Consider the following 20,610-nt stretch of genomic DNA (forward strand, 5'->3'; position numbering starts at 1 on the left):
GATTCAAGATCACTACATCAAAGTAGGTATTTTATTGTTAATAATAATATCTCATATTTACATAGCTCCAGAAAAGAGTACTAGCTTTTTTTTTAACCTTTTAATGCCTTTCATCTATTTTGCCCATCCCCTCACCGTCCTCCCCTTAGACAACCAGCATTCTGCTCTCTATTTGTACAAGACTGTTTTTTTATTTGTTCATTTGTTTTTAGATTCCACATACAAGTGAAATCATGTGGTATTTGTTTCTCTCTGTCTGACCTGTTTTACTTAGCATTATATGCTCTGGGTCCATCCGTGTTGTCACTAATGGCAACGTCTCATTCTTTTTTTTTTTTTTTTTTTTTTTGGCTGGGTAATATTCCACCGTATATATACCACATCTTCTTTATCCATTCATCTATGGATGGACACTTGGGTTGTTTCCGTATCGTGGCTATTATAAATAAGGCTGCAATAAACACAGGGGTGTATGTTATCTTTTCAAATTAGTGTTTTTGTTTTCTTTGGGTAAATACCTGGTAGAATTACTGGACATATGGTATTTCTATTTTTAATTTTTTGAGGAGTTCCATTACTATTTTCCACAGTGGCGGCATCAAAATGCATTCCCACCTACGATGCATGAGGGTTCCCTTTACACTACATGCTATTTCTTGTCTTTGTTATACTAGCTATTCTGACTGGTAAGAGGTGCTATCTCATTGTGGTTTTGATTTGCATTTCCTGAATGATTAGTGATGTCAAGCATATTTCATTTGTCTGATGGCCATCTGCATGTCCGCTTTGGAAAAAAGTCTAGTCAAGTCCTCTGCCCGTTTTTTAATCAGATTGGGATTTTTTTGTTGTTGAGTTGTAGAAATTCTTTCTATACTTTGGATATCCCTTATTGGATATATCATCTACAAATATCTTCTCCCATTCAGTAGGATGTCTTTTTGTTTTGTTAATGGTTTCCTTTCTTTGTAAAAGCTTTTTATATGTAGTCCCAATAGTTTATTTTTGCTTTTGTTTCCCGTGACTATTACCTTTGTTAACAGAACAATACCTCTGAAATGATGGAGAAGGATCCGCCATGAGCAGAGGGGGTTGGGCCTGAAGGCCAGGCTCTCCCTGCTACCAGGCTGGTCTGACTACACACTGCAGGCCAGGCTAAGGCTTTGAAACAAAACTTGATGAAAGGCTAGGGCAACGTACCCCAGTCTGTCCCTCAAAACACAACTTTTAGGAGACCATTGATTCCTGCCCTGTGATAACAAGTTTTTTGTTGGAAGAGATGTGGGATCCCCTCAGGGTCTCCAGGAGACGTACAGAGTACCTCAGCAGCAGCGCGGCAAAGCGTTCCACAGTCACTTGGCCTTGTGACTCTATTATCACAGAACATCGAATTCCATGGAGCCCTCCCACCCCCCTGCGTCCGACCTTTGGGAAAATGCTGCGTGATGGAAAATAAATTCAGGAAATGACATGAAAGTAGGTAGTGTTTTACAGGATAAAAATGTATTCATCTTTAGGTTAGATTCCACTACAGATGCCACCTTCTGACCTAGTTCCCAACCGGCATCCGAGTATTGAGATTCATAGTATCTACAACGGGGGAATGCCCTCAGGACTTGTAGCCCTTGAAGTCGAGGCTGGAGAAAGTGATTCTGAGAAAGATACGGCCTCTGACTCCTAAGGCCTGTCTACAGTTTTCTGATTCACTCTCCGATGGCCCGTACCTTCGTGACATGAGACAGGTACACAGCCTGCAAGGGGAGAACGCACATACTCACAAATACAAGGCTACAAAGGGGTAATCAGACAAAGGCCAGCAGCCTAATGTGCACGAAGGGGGTAGAGACACACTGGAGCAGCTGGTCTCTTCCATGCTTTGTCATTTTAAAGGATCTCAAGAATACCAACCAATCTGACCCTCACAACTACCTCTTAAGACGGATTACATTTTCCAGACAAGAAAACTGAAGTCACCCAGCCTAGAAACAAACTTTTATCTCCTAAGACAGTGTCCCTCAGACTATACCACAGTGCCCAGTATGTTGTATTTCAGTCAACACAGAAGCCAATCTAGGCTGGCAAGCACGGGTTCTGGAGCCAGAGTACCCATGTTTGAATCCTGGCTTCACAATTTACAAATTACTGCATATTCCTGGGTAGGGTACCTCACCTCTCCTGAGGCTTCGGCCCCTTCATCTATAAAATGGAATGGGAAGAGCTACTTTACAGAGATGTAAAAACTTTTATCCAAATCATGCACGCTAAGTAGGAACAGCTGGGTGGTTCAGCTGGTTGAGCGTCCGGCTCTTGATTTCAGCTCAGGTCATGATCTCGTGGTTTATGATACTGAGCCCCGCATAGGGCTCTGCGCTGATAGTGCGGAACCCCCTTGGGATTCTTTCTCTCCCTTCCTCTCTTCCTCTCTGCTTGCGCACGCTCTCTCTCTCGCAAAATAAATAGACAAACATTAAAAAAATAAAATAAAGTTAAATTAAATTAAATTAAATTATGCATGCTGGGAGTGTTTTGCACATGGCAGACACTCAACACACAGAACTGTGGTTTTCTGAAGAAAAGAAAACAAATTGCTCTCCAGTGTCCATATTCCCTCCAAGTACCAGTTCACCCAATATCTAAAGCATACCAGCACAGAGGAATGATAACTGCAAGGACCAAGACCTTTGCACCACCACGCCCTACTTGATTTCTCAGGAGTCCAGAGGTGAAGGTAAAGTAAAATGGGAGGTTAAGAACAATGGCAAGGCTCTGGATTTCATGGACATGTACAATTTCCAAATGAATCTGGGAAACTGACACAAGGTCAGTAACTATTAGTTCTGCCACACTCTTATAAAGGAAAGAACATTTTAACAACCAAAAAACGTAAGAAGAACATAATCTCCGAATAACGACCCAAGAGTAGGCCATTGGCAACCTTAAGGATATTTTTGCCGAGGAAGTATAAAAGCTTCCTCACATATCAACTGCGGTTCCAGGACCTGCAAAAGGCTGGGAGGAGAAAGAGAGATGAAAACTAGAGATGGGATTTCACCTCCCCAATTCCCCCCCCCCCCCCCCCCACCACCACCAAAAGGAGACTAGAATGAGTCTCTCTCTGTACAAGTACTGGAGTATGTGTAAGGGACATACCAGAAGTGGGACTGGGAAGAGAGAATCTATACCCCAATCACAATCCTTGTTACACTGTATCATGATGATCTACTGAGAGGAGGCTTTGGAAGAAAGAGACCTTGCTTTATTCATTTCCTTATGCCTTATGAATATCCACTGTAGGTATCAATGAAATTTATCAAATGAATGAATAAAAAGAGAAGGGGAAAATGCAACAGACTAGTTGTGGGTGGAAATTTGGGACAGGAGAAATCAGAAAAAAGATCTGTATTTGTCCATCTATCTCATATTCTCCGGTGAAATTCTAACTAACAGCTATGCTGCTAAGTATTTATTTATCTCTTTGGCAGAAGCGTAACATTACTGCTCCAAGAAACTCTCCTTATTTAAGTGTCAGTGGAGAACACATCAAAAGAAGTTAAATTCAAACCTCTTAAACAGGATTATTCAATAAGGATAAGAGAAAAATCTAAACTCACACTTGAAGCATCTCTCAACAAACACATATTGCTACAAAGAAACATTTTCCTTTCAAATCAAGCATGACAGACACCAGCTTTGATATCCCTACTCACCCGCCTGATAAGAACTCTGAATTGCACACATCCTGGAATTGAGATCCTTTGTGGAGAGATGTGAAATTTTGCCCCCAGGGCCCAAGTTCATAGATTTGAGGCAGGCAAAACTCTAGATCATTTCAATGTGAGAAACGAAATCTCTGTACCATCAAGAACAAATCCTCGAGAATCTGGGTCTTCTGCCCACATCTATCCTTCTATAGTAGATGCCTGATCTATGCTTCCTTCAAACGTGAAACTGGTTATTAGGATGGTTCCTTCTTACTGATATTTTCTCAAAACCTGTATGTCCTGGTCATGTTTTAATGAGAAAGACCCTATGAATGCAGCCATGGTTTATCTGATTGGCTACCTTTTCTGCCATGAAGATTATATGCAAAGGGGTAGTCACTGAAAGCAAACTTGACAAAAATCTCAACTTCCTGCCTTCCCGCTTGTTACTGTAAGAAGGATGAATTATTTGAGATTCTGTGGCCTAACCTACTTACTTCCTCTAAAGGAGGAACAGAAAATGAAAAATGCCTTTCAAGAAAAAAAAATGTACATAGAAAACGAAATCACAAACTGACATTAACAGGCCTATGGCATATTTAACACACTCTCATCAAATGCTTTTATTGGTAAGTTCATTTTCAATGTACAGAGTAGAAGATATCTCAGTTTGAGGCAAAAACATCCTGACAAGTGCTATCATATCATCAACATCACTACACTAATAGGGTCATAATACAAATTTTACACCCATTAAAGGGACTCAAAGGGCATAAAAAGAACAAGAACCTGTCTGACACAGATATGTCCATGGTTATGCAAAATATGCATGAACTCAAAAAAGAAAAACTAAAAGTAGTATCTTGTTCTTTTCTCTTATTTCATTTCATAATTTTTTAAACGCTAAAAGTAGTACCTTCTTTTTTCTTACTCTGCTTCGTATTTTTTATAGAACACAGAGCTAAAATTAAGATTTACACTTGATTTCTCTTTTGTATCTAATAAAGTAGCTGTGACCAGATTTTATTTCTTTCTCAGAAGTCAAGTCTACAGGTTTATGTTGATAACCATTGGTAGCTAAACTCCTTACCAACAGACTGAACAGCTAGGCCTCAAATCTAGCTAACAGGAACACAAAGTGGATCTCAACCACCTGACCAGACTGACCTCTTAGGAATTTCAATTCAGAGTTCAGGGTTCAGTCAGTGTAACAGATGGGGGGGAAATGATCGAATGATTTTGGTGCCTGAACAATCCTACTCAAAATGTTCTCCTACCGAAGTAGTTTAATTCTGCAAAATTACACATAACATAAAGCTACTGTCCAATCTTAAAACAGCCTGGCATGCAGTAAATGCTCAAAAAAATTTAAAGGGTGGGGGCACCTGGGTGGCTCAGTCGGTTGAGCTTCTGACTTCGGCTCAGGTCATGATCTCACAGTCTGTGAGTTCGAGCCCCACCTTGGGCTCTGTGCTGACAGCTCAGAGCCTGGAGCCTGCTTTGGATTCTGTGTCTCCCTCTCTCTCTGACCCTCCCCCGTTCATGCCCTGTCTCTCTCTGTCTCAAAAATAAATAAACATTAAAAAAACAAATTAAAAAAAAATTAAAGGCTGACAGAGCTTCGTTAGAGGAGAAGCAGTCCATTACCCTATCATGAATGCATGCAGGGATAGCCTTCTAAGTCAGACTAAAGCTCTGCCTGACGGACCGTAACTCACACACTGGAGATACTATCTGACTCCCGTTGCAACACAGAACTAGCCAATGAATAAATAGAGACTCTTCACTTCATTTGGCAAACATGAGCATACTCTTCTGGTTAAGGAGTAGAACAGTAACCATAGCACTGTTGTTGAATATATTATTAGTCATATTTCCTGTTTTGTTTTTTTTTAATTTTGATTCCAGTACGCTACATTCAGCCCTGCCCCAAGTTTCTCACCACCAATTTCTCTCTCCCTCAATTAAATTTTCTTCCTTCCTTCTACAATCCTGCCTTCTGAGTAAATCCCATCATCTTTCAAGTTCACTTTAAAAAACGTAGGTCCCATTCTATTGACTGATTGATCTACATTTTTTCAGAACTAACCCTGCTGCCTCATCCCATCTCTTCCTACAAAGAACAAGTGAACCTCTTTATAAATAAGCCCAGTAATTCTCAACCTAATCTGAGTTATGTTTTCTTAACAGTTTGTGATCATTTCAAGGCCATGAGCTAGGCCAAGGTGTTCTTTTCAGTACAACTCAATAATTGGTCTTTTTCTCAATGCTTGGTTTAAAAAAGAAAAAAAAAAAGGGAAAAGGAAAGAGATAGAGTTCTCTCCCCATTATTTATTGTGATACCTGTTTGCTATTGCTTATCTTAGTAAACAAATGTGTAAGAGCAAATACATTAATCTGGAAATGTGTTTTCTTAAAAATATTCAAAGAATTGCTTTTTTGAAAATTGGAAACCTTAACAAAACAATCATAAACCAGTATCATTTTCCACGGCTCCACCCCTTTCAAACTGCATGTTATGAACTTAGACAAGTTACTGAATATCTCTGAGCACCAGATTGCTCCAAAAGTGAAATAATAATACCAAACGCTCAAAGTTTGTGAAAATATTAGACAGTACTCAGTGCCTAGAACAGTACCTGGGCAGACAGAAGGCACTCAGTATTTGTTGGATGCATGAATGGATGGATGAATGAATGAATGAATGAATATAAAAAGTGCCCAGTTCAATGCTTGACATTCAGAAGGCACTCAACATACAATTACACCTAACATACCAACACCTGACACTGTTTTGCAGCCAACACCCTCCCTCCCAGGTCCTTCCCTCAGCAACAGGTTGGACACTACACCCAGTGGTACTACCACAGTACTTACCATGTTCACCTCGACCTTTCCCACTCAACCACAGCTTTGTTTTGTTCATCACTGTACGTGTGTGGGTTCTCTCCTCAACCAGATTTATGAACATGCTGAGGCCAAGGACTGCTGCTTTCTTTACAGCCCTAACCCATTCGTTCATTCAACTCTGTTCTACGTGTTGATTATGTGAAGCACTCCCTACCTGAGACTTCTAAAAAATAGGTGCTTAATAAATATTAGTTGACGGACACAGAATCCTTACAGAAATAATAATAAAGTAAGCATTTTGCTACTATGTATAATACACAAGTAATTCTTCCAATCACTGTTCAAGTCACCAATTCTAGGTCCACTTCTGAGGAAGAAACCAAGACTCGCGAGAAGTTCTCTCAGCCAAGATCAACCAATTTCGCTTAAGTTCTTCTCAAACATCCTTGTTCTTTCCCCCCAAGCACCCTGTCTCGTAAATGGGGAGTTTTTAAACGTCTTTCTCCATTTGACTTCATCAATCCAACTCAGTTATATTGCAAGGGTACCTTTCCTGGTGTTTTGCTTTCCTCCCCTTGTTGCATAGCTATTGCTACAATCAGTACAAGCTAGTTCATAGTCGGCCACTATTTACTCATATCCTCAAGTGTCAGTGAAATAATTTAACTTAGTTAAAAAAAAAAAAAAAAAAAACCTGAAAATATTCCCACTGGGTAATGAAGTCCTTTACAAAATATATCTTCTACAGATGCCCTGAATTTCAGTAGGAAATAACAAAGGCGATCAGCCTAATATGCATGAAAAGGATACAAACATACTGGAGCAGACGGTCTCTTCCATGCTTTGTCATTTTAAAGGATCTCACTCAAGAAAGGATGAGCTGTATTGTGCCATGTATATACAATTATATGGCACTGTCCTGCATCAGTAAACCCAGGAATCTTGTTTCCAGACTCGCTGGTTCCCAAGAGTGCTGGGTCCCTTGTTTTTTCCTACTGGTACCAAGTGCAGCTGCTATACTCTTATTAACAGAGCTTAGAATTGAGCCCAGTCAATTCTTAGGGGTTAGGATCTAGGGAACTCATGGGCAAAGACCTAGTCTTTTGGTGTTCAGCACTTAGAGCTCACTAAAAATTGGTTAACTAGTAGAAACACTGCTAGAGGGATCACTAAGGACACCCACCCTTAGGACTCCAAGGGTACACTTGTCCCACACCACACGAAGCAAATTCTATTAAAAATTTCCCATCCTAACCCTATCTGCTACAAAGAACCTTGGTTGAAATATATATTTCTTAGAAATAAACTACCAAACAAACCAGTGGAAATTATTCAAGAATCAATCCTCAATTATTCAAGGACTAATTCAACAGGACACCTATTTCTTCTCTCCAACAGTATTGTTTTTGGATTCTTAGAACATTGATTGGAGAGTCTACAAGAGAAGAAAGATGAACTACAACCAACAAAAACTTGTCAGGGTTTGTCAAGTTCACTATCAGCAAGTTTAGAATAATGACAGAGAGTCATTGTGACTTTTTTTTCCTATCTAGATAATAGTTGGTTATAATTAGAATAAAGTGGCAAAGGGGTCTGGAAAACATAAGTGGGGTAAAGGGAAGCCCTGTGAGGACCTTTCCCTAAATCCACAGTCACGTGCAGGACCCATTTTCCCACCTCTAGCATGTAAATCCTCCCTACCCCAGTTACCTATTTTCTCATCTCCATTTCCCAGCAGATTCATGCAACTAAAATATTAATTACAGCACACGAATTCCCTTCACACCAACCCTTCTTCTATCACCACCCTCCCATTTCCACAATTAGGCATCATTTTAAATTTGATTTATTTCACTTACTCCTACCTATTAAATGACTAGATTGGGATAAATAAATTTCAGTTTATATTCAGCACCATATTAAAACACGGTCCCTTCCTGCAATGAGCCGACGCTATTAAAGATAAACTACCTTTTTCCTAAAGAAAAGAAATATCCCCTGGAAATACTGTGACAAGTCCATATAATATATACACCAGCAACGAACCTAATAATTTTAGCTAGGAATTAAATCACTCTGTTCTGCCCTTGACAACCTCCTTCCTGCCCTTCACAAAGCCTGACTAAGGTAAAATGGTAATACGACTACCAAACATTTGAATAACTCTTTGTAGTTCTCAAACCCTTATTTTATTTTCTCCTTTCAACAAAGAAAGCAAGACAAGCACTCCTGCTCCCATTTTCCAGATGGGGAAATCTAGGCTGGAAGAGGTAAAGTGACTTACATAACGTGATACACTTAGAGGCTAACTCGTCTTCTGATTCCCACTCTACCACTCTATCCACAGCCACAATGACTCCCCAAATGAAGAAAAACTGTCACTGTCTTCCACTCAGCGTGCCTGAACTCACCATCCTAGGAAACACCTTTTACTCTGCTTGCCCTCTACTTCTGTCTACATGATCTTCTTGGGGTTGTTCCTGCCTCGCTGTCTCTACTGCATCATATACACGGACCCCAACTACTTGTTTTGCTAATTACGCCGTTCAAGACTATCCACAAGCAGAAAATGACAATAAATTCCTGTTAATGATCATTTTTACATCAGTAATTATTCCGTTTTGACATCTAGATCATGCCTATCCTGGTTATAAGGTAGTCCAATGAGGGTTATTAGTCCTACTCATAAAAAGTAAGGCTAACTGCTTCTGTGCTGTTTTTGCCAAACAAGAATCAGTGACTCCTTTATTGCTTAAGATAGAGAAACAGAATGAAAAGAAGCAAAAAAAGGAAAGGAAAAAATTAAGAGGAGGAAAGAAAACAAAAAGTAGAAACAGGGGCATCTGGGTAACTCAGTCGGTTGAGCATCTGACTCTCAGTTGCAGCTCAGGTCATGGTCCCACGGTCTTGAGATAGAGCCCCACGTCGGCTCGGCACTGAGCATGGATCCTACTTAAGATTCTCTCTCTCCCTCTTTCTCTCCCTCTGCCCCCCTCCCCCCGCTTGCACGTGCTCTATCTACAATTAAAATTTAAAAAAAAAAAAAAAGAGTATAAATAGAAGAAAGCAGTAGAGTAGCGTGAACATACTTTGATGCTTTATTTACGAGGACTGACCCTTTTGCCTGAGGACAACCTTTGTCCTGAAAGCAGGCCCTGCATGACTGGAGACAAACCAGCACCCTCCAAAATTACCAAAGAGATCTTATTTATTAGACAACAGCTATATTCTTTGCAGAGGTATGTCCAAAAGTTGACATGTCTGTGCTAACATGCTGGAAAGTCACTACAAACCTTTGACGTGACATCTGGCACAAGTCGGCCCATGTTGGATTTGAGCCACCGAAGTTAAATTACTTAAATGCCCCAAAGCTCTCACTGTAAATTTCACCGACAAAATTTTAACAAGTTCCAGAATCTTCTGTGTCACTGTGTGATAACAGTTACATTAAATTACAAGTGCTTGCTTCTAGTTTTCCCATTTTTTCAATTCCAAAGAAGAAAACTATTTACTTGCCGTAGAAAACAGGTACAATTGAGATGCAAATTAAGAGTCTAGTAAAAGGGCCTGTCCAAAAATAATCCAGGACCATCTCAACTTTTCGTAATGTTTTATTTGAGCCTCATCACACTTAATGTCAAGACTTTCATGCATTCAAAGCAGCCCCCACAAAATGATATCTTCTTGCCAACCCTGTTCCACGTTCTCCTTCCTGACCCCCAACTGCAGCTTTTAACAGCTGCCAAGTATACCAAGCAATTTGTTTAACAAGCAAATCTTACCTAGTGGCAGTGAAGAAATAACTGTCTGGTGGTCTTTGGGATTGCTGTCCACCCCCAAGACTTCTCCTAAAGGTCCAGCATTAATTTAAAGAGAGGAAAAGTAAAATCAATACACTGTCGTAAAAAAAGACGACTTCACATCCACAATTAACACGTTTAATTTTTGAATCGCTGACTTATTGCATAATTGCACACAATACCATTCAGTATACTAAAAACGAAATAGTTCTGGATGAGATGAAGTGGGTTTTATCATTCATATTATACCCTTATCCTAAATTGCTAAACTAAAGTTTTCCCCCACTGTACCGCCCACAGGTGAAAGTTACAGGGACCATTTAATTCAACTTTAATTTCTCTCAGTGCCTTTGTGTTTAAAATTGAAGTTACTCTGTACAACACACATTCGCAAATGAATAGATATTATGTAAGCAGTTTTTTTCCCATATATGTAAATATTTAAATCACAACTTATACAAAGTATTCTGAAATAAGATCTTAGTGAAACAAAATTACACTCTTAGAACTAAAAGATACTATTTATTTTGTGACTATATGAAACTGCACGGCTAAAAAACTAAATACCAGCCTTTAATTCTATTTATTGGCAAATAAAACGATCAGTTTATATAAAAGACAAATTTCAACCAAAGGACTTTTAAATTTTTTTCACAGTTGTAAACACTTTGCATTTTTATTAATATTCAAAATGAAACGACCCGCTGTGACTCCTGATGAAAAGTTGATCAAAGGTAAAGGCAAGGATAAATATATAAAAACAAACAATTGTTTCTAACCCAGTTTATAGACCCATCTCAAATCACAGATAACAGCAAAGTGTTTTTCCCATATAAACAAATAGGGATCCGAGTCACCGGGTCTGGGTCGTCAGAACTTATCTGCTCTCCAATACTAAAACCTTCTATTTCTGATCGGCATCCATTCACACACATCTGGCTGCTCGCTCAGGTCGTCTAATTACTTCCACGTCTGAACGGACTACGTAGCTACAAGCAAAGGCCAAACTTTGCTCTCGGCCTTCCGAACTTAAAGAAGCGTTTAACCACTAGAGGTCTCCCCTTGGCCAGTTTTGCATGTTCGCTATTTTGCTGCACTTGAAACTTTCCGGAGAAATGCTCTACTCGAGTCAGTGTTTTTCTAAAAACTTGCGCAAAAATCCACGCGACCGACTTGCCTGTAGAGAGACTCTCGGGCTCCCAAAACCAATAAAGATATCACAAACAACGCTCCAGGAAAATCAAAATTAAAATTCGACGCACTCGCCCCAGCCGTCACCCCCCACCCCCCCGCCCAAAATCTTATTTCTCATCTCAGTTTCCCTTAACTTAAACTTAGAACAATTAAAAAAAAATCTATTTTTGTTTCCGTGGACTTTGCATGATTTATAATGCATTTTTCTGGCGGTGGACCCGAGGTGGGAAAGGAGCGGGCCAAGGGATGCAAGGGAGGGGGAAGGGCTGTGCTCACAGCGCCCGAGGAAGTTGCATAAGGAAAGAGACTCCGTTTTTTGGGTCCCCTCAAAAAATCGGCGGGGAGGGGGAGGAAAAGGAAGCGGGGGGGTGGGGAAGGCGGGGAGGAGGGAAACTGAAGCGACGTTTACCTTCGTCTCCCCGTGGAAGGGTGGGGTAAGGGCCACGGTCTTCGCGACCCCGGAGAGCGGCTCGTTACCCCCCACCTCTCTCCGAGCGCAGACGGACAAACAGACACCCCCACCCCTCCGCGGAGAAGGCGGGGAGGAAACCGCCTGCTTTTAAACTTTCTCTCACGGTCGCACTGTGGGCCATGCTTTGACCAGAAAGGGGGGGGGGGGTGGAGAGAGGAGGTAATCAAAAGGCCTTTTTCTTTAAAGGTAATTAAAGTTTTACCACCAGCACAAAAGTTGCGTCCTCCCCCCCCGCCCGTACCACCGTGCCCCCCCCAACCGCCTCCAGGGCTCCCAAGTTTTCCTCCCTCTCCTCCCCGCCCCCCCCCCCCCCCACCACACACCAGCTCGCGGGGCGCGCGGCGGATGCCTCGGCTCCTGCGCTTCCCGATCCCCACCCCCGCCGGCCTCTACTTCCCCCCCGCCCGGCCGCCGCGGCGCGAGGACGGCCCGCCGGGCCCAGGACGCGAGTGTGCAAAACCCATTATTCCGGAACGGCACACGCACGCGGCGCGAGGCGGGCGGCGGCCCGCCCCGGACCCCTCCGTGTCCCCCCAATATAAGGGCGGCGTAAACAAGTTGCAGGAAAAGCAGCCCCGCGCCTCCCCCCACCCCGCCCCGGCGCGGCCGCCGCCGCCCGCCGCTACCGCCGCCGCCTCCCGACACACGCCCGCGTCCGCACCCCGGCCGGCGCGGCTCGGCACGGAGCGGGGCGAACGCCGCGACGGCGCGGGCTCCCGGCCCGGCCCGCGGCCCGCGCCCTCCCCCGCGCGGACGGCCGCGGCGGGCCCGCGCCGCCTTGCTTCCCGAAGCACTTTCCTGCCTCGGGCAGAAATAAACCGGAGGGTTTATTTTTGTGCAACTTTCCCAAAATGGCGGAAATTGGAGCTGATCTATATGAAATTCTCACACAGTCGGTCGGGAAGGGGGAGGCGGCGAGGAAGAAAACGCAAACTCTCGGCCGCCGAGCCCCGCCGCGGGTCCGCGAGTGTGTGCGTGCGTGTGAGTGTGCGTGTGCGCGGTGGGAGTCGGGGAGGCCTTTCCGCCGCGCACACACACTGCACACGCCGGGGAGACGCGCCTGCACATTCAACCAGTCCATTCTCCGCAGCCCGAGCGGGGAGAAAGTGGCCCGGCCTCTTTTCCCACTGCCTCGGTCTCCCGTACTTGTACTTCTCGCGCTCGCTCGCTCACTCGCTCGCTCTCCGGTGCGCGCCCGGCACAAAGGCCACACGGGCGGAGGGGGCCGCAGGGGCGGCGCGCGGGGCTCGCGCCTCCCGCCGCACCGATCCGCCGCCCCGGCCGCCCCCGCGCCCCCCCCCCCGGCCGGCAACCTCCCCCCCCTTCTCCCGCCCCAGCCTCGGCGGCCGCGCTCGCCGCCCGGGGCTGCAGCTCCGCGGCGCCCACTCGGGCACGCACCCCGGCGGAGCCCGGCGCCGCCGCGCTCCCCCACCCCGCGCCCGGTGTCATGAAAGCGACCAAAGTGACAAGCTCGGGGGGCGCGGGGGAGGGGGCCCACACGCATCCCGCCGCCTGCGCGCCGGCGAGAGCCCGACGCGGCCGCCTCGCCCCGGCTCCCTTCCGCACGGCCCCCCCACACCCTTCCCCGTGTGCGCGCAAAGAAAAAAATACAAGTCTCTCCTCCCCCCATTTTTTCCTTTCTCTTTTCTCTCTCTTTTGTTCCTCTTTCACACTCGCACTCACTACTTGAGAGTGAGATGCCCAGAGACTCCCCCTCCAGCCGTTTCCGAGTCACTTGCCCACTTTTTTCCCCGGGATTAAGTTTTCTCCTCTTTCCCAGAGGCGCAGAGAAGTGGGGGAGAAACCCCTTCTGTCCTTTCCCCTCCCCTGATCTGTTTCACAAGACGAGGGTGCGCTTCCTTCTCTCTATAGGTCTCTTAACTTTCATCCGCACCCAGAAAAATAAATGAATGGCTTTGGCACGGACAAATCTTCTGATTAATTAGAGATTAGATCCGATCAACCGCTTCTTACCCCCAAATTTTCTCTTTTTTTTTTTCTCCGTCTCACGAGTAGTCCTGACAAATGGTCCAGGGCTGCGGGCGCAGTGCGCATGTGCGCGTAGAGTCAGGGCTGGGGAGAGGGGAAACTGCGCTGGTGCCGCCGCCGCCGCCGCCGCCGCCGCTGCCGGGGAGGCTCGCTCTGGCTTCCCTGTTACTGCTGCTGCGCCTTCGCCGCTGGAAAGCAGCAATAAAGCCGGTTGGCAAATGCAGCTGCCCGCAGATACTGTTTCAGGTGCATCTTTTCAATATCCTTGTCCCCGGCTCAGAGCTGGTTCAGGAGCAGTCAAAGCAAATATGAAAGACTGCTCAGGTTATAGATTTCTTTGTCTATTTTTCACTTTACTTTTTTTTTTTTTTTTAAGGCAATTCTCAGAGCAGCTAATCCAGCACGCACTGTACATGTATTCATTCGGCCATTAAAGAGTGGGCCTTAGTCTTATACAAACACTACCCAAAGGCTTACATGCATGCTACAGGTCATGAAAAATAAGAAATAAAGTTTGAAGCTTTTATGCGGTGGAACCTCCCCCTATTTGGGGACTGGAAGCATGCATAGGAAAGTGTGTGTGTGCAAAACTTGCTTGATCTTTCGGTTCCTGAAGTGCTGGTCTTTATTGATAGCTTCAACATGTTAGGCCTCTGTTGTGAAATATCTTGGAATTGGTTCATCAACTTAGAAGGCAGTGTTACCGTACCCTGGCAATAAACCCATGGAGGACTTACCCTCTTCGCGTACCCCTTCGTCAAGATGGCTGAGTCGTCCTAAATAGCAAAACCTGCCTTTGTTAAGGCGTCAAAACTAGATCAAGGGAGAGTATTGTTTTTCAGTATTGACGGCCTTCCACTTATTGACTGCAGGCCTCCTTTCGGCCAGCTCACCATGCCCCTCTTCTACCAGACACAAGTATTGCAAAACAATTTGAGTAATTGAAGTTGTGATAGCCATTTTCATGTCAATAACAGTTTGCGGTTTGAGGGGGGGAAAGAGTAGCACGTGTGATTTCAAGAATGGCAGAGGCAAGTCTTACATTTTGCACGGGTGGGAAAGTGAGGGAAAGGCTCCACCCCTCAGAGTGGACTATTTATTTTGCATCTCATAAAAGGTAAAGGAGGCCTTTCCCCAAAATTGCTGCCTGAGGCCTAGAATTTAAATATATCACAGATGGAAATGCTGTATTAAAAATCCTTCCTCAAAATGTAAGTAATATTATTTCTTGATTGAATTTTCTTACTTCAGGAATGTTCCTTGAACCAGTTTCAGAAAATAAACTGTTAATTTCTTTCTTTAGGACCATGAAATTACCCTAGAGAAACTGACCACCCCACAGATTCTTCCGTTGGTATAGTGACTAAATTCTCCAAACTAAAAATCAGGACATGTGGCTTGCCATGTACTCAAGAACAAAGGAACAAACCCAGGAAGTGAAAATGAGCTTATAAAATATGCTTCATACGTTGGGCAGTCCTTGGTTTAGGGGTGTGAAGTGCAGCGGGCTGGGTTAGTGAGAGCTATAGATAATCTCAGACCGCCAGTTAACTATTGATTTCACCCACCACATCCAACCCTTTTCAGGGCTGCTCCCAAACAGCCTAATTAACTGATCTGAATTTCAGCTTCTCTCCGTTTCTCCCTAGCCCTTGAATAATAAGCAGTGAAATGGCCAAAGGCAGACTATAGGAGGAGCAGGGAAAAAAGGCCATGAACTATGCGCAAAACTAAGACCACAAAAAAAAAAAAAAAAACATAAATAATAATAATAAATAGAAATCTTAAATTTGAGATTTTTCTTTGTAAAAAACCCATTTTCAATTTATTTTCTCTGGATAAATTTTGGATATTTCTGTTTCACATATATTTTCAGAGATGATGGTTCATCAGTGTGTAAATTTATCTTAATGGCCTACCTGTGCTAAGCACTCTGCAAGGTGCTAGGGAATAACAGCAGACAAAAACTAGGCCACAAGGAATTCAGTCTGGCAAGAGAGATGTCTAGCAAGCTGGGCATTGCATTCTAGTACGGTGTGTTGTAGTAAGGTATGCGGAGCAAGTACATTTGAGGAGCACCTGTGGCAATAAGGACAGGCTTTCCAGGAAAAGTCATAGCTAAGCTGATGCTTGAAGGACAATCATCCTTGCTGTGTGGTTCCACTTTTCCTCTGAGAAAATCATCCAAGAAGAGGAGTCTGAAGGTTTAGAGAGCTAGGCTTGGGAGTGCCTGCATGGCTCAGGTGGTGAAGCCTCTGACTTCAGCTCAGGTCATGGTCTCGGGGCTCGTGAGTTCGAGCCCCGCATCAGGTTGTCTGCTGTCAGCACAAAGCCTGCTTAGGAGATCCTCTGTCTCCCTCTGTGTGCCACCCCCCTCAAAAATAATAATAATAACAATAATAATAATAATAATAATAAACATAGAGAGCAAGGCTTGCCTGGGACCTGTGCACTTACTGAGGTTCACTAACAAAAATAAAGATGAGTTGAGGCTTTCTGCAATATATTGCCTCTCTCTGCCAGAGATCATCAGTAAAACCTCAAAGATTTTATCTCAGTTGTTCCCAAGATGTAGTGCAGGGTAGGAGATATTTTGAAGGTACTCACATGTAAAAATAAGACTGCTACCACATTTTTCTACAAAGAATCCTTTAGTGCCACCACCTGAGATAGAGGCAGAATGCAGTATTAGAATCTAGATAACTGTGGTATTCTTCGTATACACTGGTACTATTTAAAAAGGACCTCTCTCCATCTGCTCCCTAAATGGTAATATACTAGTAGAAGCTTCTTTGCTGTTCCTTCACCCTTCCACCATTCAGCTACTGGCGAATAATTCATGATGAATCCCTTCTTTCCAGTTTCACTTAATGTCATCATCCTCCACCATTCCCCTCTTCCCATACCACCCTGCTCTATTCCCTCACATCTACAAACCAAATCCATCCTTCCGATGAGATTTCAATTTCCTTCACACCTCAAACTAAAGTATTAGCTCATTCCTTTAGTATTCTTTGTATTGATTTATCTAAACACAGGCTTATTCCCCCAAAATGACTTCAGGGTGCTCCATTCCTAAATATTCTGAAGCTAAAGTTATTTGACATAGAAAATATTTAAAATTTTATTATTATTATTATTTTTTAATTTATTTTTGAGACAGGGAGAGACAGAGCATGAACAGGGGAGGGTCAGAGAGAGGGAGACACAGAATCCGAAACAGGCTCCAGGCTCTGAGCCGTCAGCACAGAGCCCGATGCGGGGCTCGAACTCACGGACCGCGAGATCATGACCTGAGCCGAAGTCGGCTGCTTAACCGACTGAGCCACCCAGGCGCCCCAACATAGAAAATATTTTAAATAAATCACTGCATTCATTCTCCAGAGAGTTTTTGAAGCTTCTCACTACCGCCCAGTGAGGTCATTTAACACCTCTCTCACTGTACTCTATTCTGTTACCTCTACTCTGTGTAAACTTTTATTTAAAAACCTAAACTCCCTTTTCCTAACACTAAGCTTGTCTGCATTGATAGGACTCACTCTTCCTGCCCTGGAACAGGTCAAGGATCACCTCCTCCATGGGCCAATCCCTCACAAATTGAAATTGGAGTCAAGTCCAAGAGATTTGTGTTCTAATCCAGTTCTACCACCGCCTACTGGGAACCATTAGGCAGGTCACCTCACGAATCAGGGCTTCAATTCTGTCACTAGTTAGAAAAAGAAAACAGAGTAATTGAATTCTGAGGCCTCTTTGAAAGCCATGGTTTGAAAGCCATGTCCTTTCCCCATCGTTCCTGCAGAACAGGAACATTGTCGTATTTTGGCACAAATAATATGGAACCAAAAAAGGAATTTTAAGGAGTGAAAATCCCATCCATCCTCTAGGTATCAGAATGTTATCAGTTTATAGCTCATTCCATTGGTTTAAGCCTGGTACTAATGAGACAAAGGTCATGAGTTCCATTCCCTAATGGCTAGTTTTGATCTGCTTCATGGCCACAAACTGCTTTTCTGACACCAGCCCCCCGTGTTGTAACGTGTGCCATTGGTCACAAGTCTTGAGGTAAAATTGAATCTTTCCATAGAAATGTTCTAAATGAATAATACTTGAAATCATCTTTTTAATGTATTATCTTAATTTTAAGTATGAGTCAAGTTATTGATTTTTTTTTAGCCTACATAACTGTGTGCTCCATGTTTTCCCAAGTATAAAAATGATGTTAACATTGATTTCACCAAGATTCTTATGACTGATATTTGTAAGAGCTGAGTTTGATGTTCTTGTTAGCGTTCTAGATAACACTGAAATGTTTATTAGGGGCTCTCATTTGAATCCTGGTTATCTTTACTGTGATACATCTGCATACATCCTTAACACGGGGCTTGTGATGATAAAGTGTAATTGAAATGCTGAGGGTGAAAGCAAAAGGGTATATTACTCATCAGGTAAGGAAGGGATTATAATGTGTATCACATTCTCAATATCCTAAGGAAATTAATATAGAAAGAGCTTCTGGATAGATGTGAATATTTATTATCATTTTGTTTAGATACAAAAGTAAAGATAGAAATATGACAGACATATCTTAAAAAGCAGAATAATATGGAATGGTAGACTGCCTTGTAAATTCAAAGGAAAAAGATAATTTATGATTTTTCATAATACACTAACTCATTTAAAGCCTAAATCCAGAAGCCTTATAACTAATCATATTAGAAGGCACCTGCCAGACTTCAGAACATGTCTGTGATGATAGCTCCTGATACCCTTAGCGCCTGGTTCTAGAATGTTCTTTCCATTTGACCTGGCCTCCTGGCCACAGTTGATTGGTCTAGGAAAGGGCATTTAATCCAAGGACTGAATTGAGTAGCAAGCGGTGGCCTATGAGTCAGCAGGGAGTGCTTTCCCATATGAATAAAAGTGATGAAATGGACCAGTCATGTTCTTAAACTTGGCCATATGAGCTGGGAATACTGAAGATAAAGTTAGTTGATAGGTATTATAAAAACTAAACGATTCACAAAGGGAACCAGGTAGAGTGCAGGCTCATTAGCTATTAGGCATTAGAAACTATGCATAAATAGAAATCATAAGGTAGAGCAGAGCAGAAGTTAGCCAGCCAGATAAAGATAAAGTTCCCAGAGCTTTAGTGGGCTCTGAATGACCTCGTATTTCCAAAGGTCATTCTAGTCTTGGAGAGGCCAGGCTGCTCTGTGGTGACCATGAAGACCTACCTGCATGGCTATAATTTCTGTCTTCACTACTACTGTCATAATAACTCCCCATCCCTGGAGTGGCTCAGTCGCTTAAGTGTCTGACCCTTGGTTTTGGCTCAGGTCATGATCTCACGGGCTCGTGAGTTCAGGTCCCTCATGGGGCTCTGTGCTGACAGCTCAGAGCCTGGAGCCTGCTTCAAATTCTGTGTCTCCGTCTTTCTCTGCCCCTCCCCTGCTCATGCTGTGTCTTTCTCTCTCTCAAAACTAAATAAACATTAAAAATTAAAAACAATAGTAATTCCCCATCCCTTATGGAAAATTGAGTCATTTTTTGAATTACATAGATAAACAGAGGAACCCAAGCAACAGCAAGATGTATGACTTGTTCCCTTTCTTTTTTTTTTTTTTTTTTTTTTTTTTTTGACTTGTTCCCTTTCGACTTGCAAAATTAGAGGCGAATTTTACCTCACTTTCTAGATCTATAAAATGGGGATATGAATGGCACCTAGCTAATAGAGCTGTTATAATGATTTCATGGACTTACGTAAGACTAATTCTTGGCACATGGTTTAGTAATCAGAAATGTGAGCTTGAGAGTTGGGATTTTACCCTGTTTTTGTTTCCTGCAGTATTACTAGCATCCAGAATTGTGCCGACACACCATTAACTATGAGAAAAATACGTATTGAATGACTTAAGGAAATACTAATACACAAATTAGTACACCTGCTCTTTTACTGGCCTCTTCCCCAGCTGGTAACTGGGCCATGGGTGTCATGTCGCAGACATGCTCATGGGTAACATCCTCCTAAAAGTTCCTAAAAGCATGTAAACAGAGAGTGCTAATGGAATTCATAGGCCCTATTTCAAAGGAGCCTGCTGCTCAGAATATATTATCTTTATTTAGCATTTATATTACACTTTTACATTTTCAAAGCCCTTCTCAGTTTTTTAACTAAATATTTGTTATAACATCCCTACATTATCTTTCATAAGGGAGGTAACTGAGGCACAGTTCCCATCGTTAATACCTCTATCTGGAATTGAATTCATCACATAAATACAATAAGTGTAACTGTATATAAAAAAAAAAAGCTGGAACATGACTTGGTTCATGGAGAATGTCGAATGGAATGGCAGTGTTTGAGAAGAAGACAATCTTAAATTATACTAGCTATGCCTTTGCCCTGGTTCTCTTTCAGAAACTACAATCAATAGGAAGGTTTTTAAACTGAGGTTTCTCAATGGGTTTGAAGTCTTTAAAGAACAAAATTTTGAAATTCAGTATTGAAGTATTTTACAATATCTGAGTAGTTACACAATCTTTTTCTATTTTTCTGTGAAAATCTCTGCAAGAAAGCGGTTCTTTCCTAGTGTCAATGTGTTGAGGG

General features: G+C 42.9%; 1 protein-coding gene across 11 annotated transcripts in view; it reads right to left on the minus strand.

Annotated features, from left to right (window-relative positions):
* Positions 1-14,108, minus strand: part of L3MBTL3 (L3MBTL histone methyl-lysine binding protein 3) — a 127,507-nt gene extending 113,399 nt beyond the window's left edge. Inside the window, exons 1-3 of one of the 11 annotated variants that reach the window (XM_053904491.1) lie at positions 12,338-12,453; positions 11,952-12,136; positions 10,331-10,396 (exon numbers count right to left, since the gene is read on the minus strand). The gene's annotated coding sequence lies outside the window, so the exon portion shown is untranslated. Of the gene's footprint in view, positions 1-10,330; positions 10,397-11,249; positions 11,610-11,951; positions 12,236-12,337; positions 12,454-12,903; positions 13,018-13,160; positions 13,275-13,988 lie in introns of those variants that run through there. The other 10 variants (XM_019420630.2, XM_019420631.2, XM_019420632.2 and 7 more) reach the window with 10 other exon arrangements.
* Between the last annotated feature and the right edge of the window lie 6,502 nt (positions 14,109-20,610).

This window comes from Panthera pardus, unplaced genomic scaffold (assembly GCF_024362965.1).
Source record: "Panthera pardus isolate Hobbes unplaced genomic scaffold, ASM2436296v1 HiC_scaffold_17, whole genome shotgun sequence".
In the NCBI taxonomy this organism is placed as follows: Eukaryota; Metazoa; Chordata; class Mammalia; order Carnivora; family Felidae; genus Panthera; species Panthera pardus.